The following is a 5,225-nucleotide window of genomic DNA, read 5'->3' as shown; positions in this document are numbered from 1 at the left end:
ATATATACTGATGAAGATAATAATAATAATAATAATAATAATAATAATAATAATAATAATAATAATCATTATTATAATCCTTTCTACTATAGGTAGAAGGCCTGAAAGTTTGGAGGAAAGGGAAAGTTGATTGCATCAACCCCTGTACTCAGCTGGTATTTTATTGACCCCCAAAGAATGATAGGAAAAGTTGGCCTTGGTGGAATTTGAACTCAGAACGTAAAAAGTTGGAAGGAATGCTGCTTTGCACTTTGTCCAATGTTCTAATAATTCTACTGGATAACCAATTTAATAATGATACTTCTTTCTGCTAATAGGTACAAGGTCTGAAATTTTGAGGGTGGAGGCTAGTCAATTATATCAAGCCCCGTGCTCAGAAGGTACTTATCTTATCAACCTAGAAAGGATGAAAGGCAATATTGACCTCAGCAAAATTTGACCTCAGAAGAAATGCCACTAAGTATTTTCTTCAACAAGCTAACTATTCTGCTAGCTCACTACCCTAATAATATTAATAATAATAATGATAATGCTGATGACATATTGATTTCATTATTTCAGAAATAGTTTAATGTTGAGGAAAATTTAAGAATGGTATCAACATAATAGCAATAAATGATAAACAAATTATTAATCATCATTAATTTAGGTCCATTTTCACTTATTTTTTTTTGCATCAATTAAACTGATCTTCCCCAGTACAGTTTATCACCATGTATTAGTCATTTGTTACCCGTTTCCTTTGTGAAGTTCTGCATTCTGAGATCAGATTTAACTGTTTCTTCTTTGGTCTTCTACAGGATCCTTTTGCACAGAACATTTGTCGCTTTATTAAACACTAATCCTTCTTATGCATTCCCTGTCTGCAGCCTGTGTGATCATTCTTGCAGATGACCTCTAATTCCTCTTAAATACATTATTTTTCTCTTGGGCTCATCTGTGCTGTCATTCATTTACGTTAACACTACACATCTAGCAAAACATGCTAGCTTTCCTTCCCAAAAATAATCTAAAATGTGCTTTAAATGCATATGAAAAAATTAAAATGTAATTGACAGTTACACACAAGCACACATTTAATCTTATTAGAAAGACACATCAATGTAATGTCCATGCCCTTCTCAATAATACTGGTAACCTAACTGAGGTATAATGGCTTGTGAGTTAAACCAAAACCTACAGTTGAGGATTTCCAGTAATACTTCAATGCTTACCAGTATTATTTACAACATTGAAAAATAGAAGTTAAATTGTCACTTTTACCAACATTTATTGCCCTTTATAGCTTCAATAAATTAACATCTTCAACAATTGAATGAAAAACAAAATTAAATGATTATTTTTTCCAAATTAAATGTTAAGTATTTTAGTAATTAACTTGTTTAAAAACAAAATATAATAACTAATGTTAAAATATAATGATGAGGGTTAATGGTAAATAGAATATTGAATTAACTTTTCCTTTTTTTTTAATTAATTTTTGATGCCATTAAGTATTAGATAATAAAGAAAACAATGGGCAGAGAAAACATGTTAATTTATAACAAGGAACAACAATGTACTAATTAAATCAATGGATAACAGCTTGCATCCTCCAGTAATGTAACAATGTTATTGGCAGAACAAGAAAGAGTTGATGATGATGATGATGATAAGAATGATGATGTCTAAGATGTATTTTGTAAAGGATCTGATATAGTTTGTTGTAAAATTTATCCCCAGTATTAAATGTTACATATTTAATTGGATCCCCATCCCACCAACTCTGCACGTAGAGAGATAAAAAACAAACCTTAACTTGAGCAGAATTTGAAACCAAAGCAGTTTAAATACCAAACTGTGAGTACTTTATAGCATTAACATCCAATCTAGCTTTCAATCAACCACACCAGTTTTACAGTCTGCAAAAATAATACTGATGATGATGATAATTACAATGGTAATGATGACAATGATGATGATAGGTGGTGATTCCTTCTACTGGCAAAAGAACACACATTTCTAAAATCTCAGTATATGACTCTAGAAAGCTGAAAAAGTATACAGGAAAACACTGTATTTCACCCTTTAACATTTAAACCAGCCATATCTGGCCCAAATATTCTACCTGATATATACAATCAAAGTTACAAGATAATGCATGATTAATTCAAAACAATGTGAATAAATAAATTATGCATTACACATTTGATAGTAATCTGAGTGCTAAATGGCTAATAGCAGCAAGTTGAATTTTTCAGACCAAAATTTACAGTCAAATAAAGGTTGTTTAACTTACACACCAAGACAAACTTGGAGGATCAAAGATTCCATATGAAATGCAGCAGGACTAAGGAAGACAATAATGATGTTTGACTATTTACACTATATATTATGTTAATTTGTAAGCTGGGAAATATGGTAACTAAAGACTTCAGATTGTTTAAATAATAATCCTTCCTAGTAAAGGCACAATGTCTGAAATTTTAGGAAAGGAGGCTATTCACTTATATTGATTCATGCTCAACTGCTATTTAAGTTTACTGACCATGAAAGAATTTGAACTCAGAACATAAAGATGGACAAAATACCACTAAGCATTTTCATACTTTGCATTCTGAAATACCAGCATTTTGGCTGGTGTATAAATGATTCTGCCAACTAGCCACCCTAATAATGATAATAATGGTTTCAAATTTTGCCACTAGGGCAGCAATTTTGGGAGAGGGGTTAAGTCAATTACATTGACCCCAGCATTCAAGTGGTACTTATTTTATTGACCTCAAAAAGATGAAAGGCAAAAATCAACCTCGGCAGAATTTGAACTCAGAATGTAGCGACAGGCAAAATACTGACAGGCATTTTTCCCAGTATGCTAACGATTCTGCTAGATTGCCACTTTAATAATAATAATTCTTTCTACTATAATACCTGATGTTTTGAGGAGGAGCTAGTCAATTACATCAACCCAAGTGCTCAACTGGTACCTATTTTATTGGCTCCAAAAGGATGAAAGGCAAAGTTGACCACAGTGGAATTTGAACTTGGAACACAAAGACAAATGAAAATGCTGCTTAACATTTTGTCTGGCATGCTAACAATTCTGCCAGCTCACCACCAGAATGGTTTCAAATTTTAGCATAAATCCAGCAGTTGAAGGGGAAGGAGTTAGTCAATTACATTGACCCTAGTGCTCAACTGGTACTTATTTTATCAACCCTGAAAAGATGAAAGTCCCTTGGTGGGATATGAACACAGAACATAAAGTGCAGGAAATGCTTCTAAACATTTTGTCCAACTCACCAACGATTCTGCCAACTTATTGTCTTAACAATAAATGTTTCTAATTTAGGCATAAAACCAGCAGTTTTGAGGGTAGCAGGGCAAGTCAATATTATCAAACCCAGAACTAGACTGGTACTTTATTTTATCAACCCTGGAGGAATCTGAACTCAGAACATAATGAATTGAAAGAAATACAAGGCATTTTGTCTACTTCTCTGATGATTCTGCCAGCTCACTGCCTTAATAAAGATGATGATAGTAATGCTGATGAAGATGATGATGATGACTTCCAACATAGACCATCCCCTTGGTTGTGGGGGAGAGGCAGTATATAGTTATATAACTACTTACATGGTTGGTACCTTACTTTATCAATTCCAGAACAGAGGGCTAAGTCAACCCTGGTAGGATTTGAACTTGAAATTTAAGAGAACTTACCGTACAAACTCCAGTGCAATGTGATCCCATTTTTTAAGCCTAAAAAAACCAATGATATATTCTGTTTTTCCACTTTTATACATTTAAGTATATTCATAACCATCAATATTCACCTGTTTTTAAGAATTCCTTATCAAGTCCTTGAGAAGTGAGCAGACTTGTCACTAAATCTTGTGATATGAACCCTTTGGCAAGATCAATGTGGAACTTTATAACAATTGCTTGTAATTTAGGCACAAGGCCAACAATCTTGAAGGCAAAGAATAAGTCAATGATATCAACTCCAGTACTAGAATGTTACTTTATTGTATCGATTCCAAAATGATGAAAAGCAAGGTTGACCTTGGCAGGATTTAAACTCAGACTGTTAAAGCTGGAAAAAATACCACTAAGCAATTTGTCTGACATGCTAATGGTCCTACCAGGTCACCACCTATAATAATAATAATCCTTTCTATAGGTACAAGGCCTGAAATTGTGGGACAAAGGACAAAAGGTAAAGTCGACCATGGTAGAAATTGAACTTGGAACAAAATACTGCTAAGCACTTTGCTTGTCATGCTAATGGTTCTACCAGCTCATTGCCTTAATAATAATAGTGATAATCCTTATTACTATAAGCATAAAGCCTGAAACTTTGGGGGAGGAGGATAGATGATGTGCTCAACTGATGCTTATTTCATTCACCCTGAAAGGATGAAAGGCAAAGTCAAGCTTGGCAGAATTTGAACTCAGAACATAAGGATGGAAGACCTGTCACTAATCATTTCACCCAGCATGCTAATGATTCTAGCGATTTTACTATAGACAAAAGGCCAGCAATTTTAAGGGGAGCAGGAAGTTGATTATAATGACCCCAGTGCTCAAATGGCACTTATTTTCTAGACCCTGAAGGGTTGAAAGGCTAAGTCAACCTTGGAGGTATTTGAACTCAAAACAAAGAATTGGAAGAAGTGCTACTAAGCATTTTGTCCAACATGCTAATGATTCTGTCAGTTTGCCATCTTAATAATTATAACCCTTTCTACTACAGGCACAAGACCTGAAATTTCATGGGAGGGAGCTAGTTGATTATATCAACTCAAGTGCTCAACTGGTACTTATTTTATCAACTCCAAAAGGATGAAAGTAAAAGTTGAACTCAGATTATATAGAAGGATGAAATGTCGCTAAGCTTTCCATCCAGCATGCCAACAATTCTGCCAGCTCACTGCTTTAATAATAGTAATAATCCTTTCTAGTAAAGGCGCAAGGTCTGAAATTTGGGGGCAGGGGACGAATCAATTACATTGACCTCAGTGTTTCACTGGTACTTAATTTATAGACTCTGAAAGGATGAAAAACAAAGTCAACCTCAGTGGAATTTGATCTCAGAATGTAGCAGCAGGTGAAATGTCACTAAGCATTTTGTCCACCATACTAACGATTCTGCCAGCTCATCACCTTCATAATAATAATAATAATAATAATAATAATGATAAACAAATAGCAGGTAATATTTTTTTATTGTCTTTCTCATAAAT

General features: G+C 33.8%; 1 protein-coding gene across 10 annotated transcripts in view; it reads right to left on the bottom strand.

The window, feature by feature from the left end:
* The window catches only part of LOC128246976 (FERM domain-containing protein 5-like), a 276,439-nt gene that overhangs the window by 12,373 nt on the left and 258,841 nt on the right, over positions 1 to 5,225 (bottom strand). The window lies entirely within an intron of this gene.

Source organism: Octopus bimaculoides, chromosome 12 (assembly GCF_001194135.2).
Source record: "Octopus bimaculoides isolate UCB-OBI-ISO-001 chromosome 12, ASM119413v2, whole genome shotgun sequence".
In the NCBI taxonomy this organism is placed as follows: domain Eukaryota; kingdom Metazoa; phylum Mollusca; class Cephalopoda; order Octopoda; family Octopodidae; genus Octopus; species Octopus bimaculoides.
The sequence above is the reverse complement of the archived record's forward strand: the minus strand, read 5'-3'. Positions and strand labels throughout refer to the sequence as shown.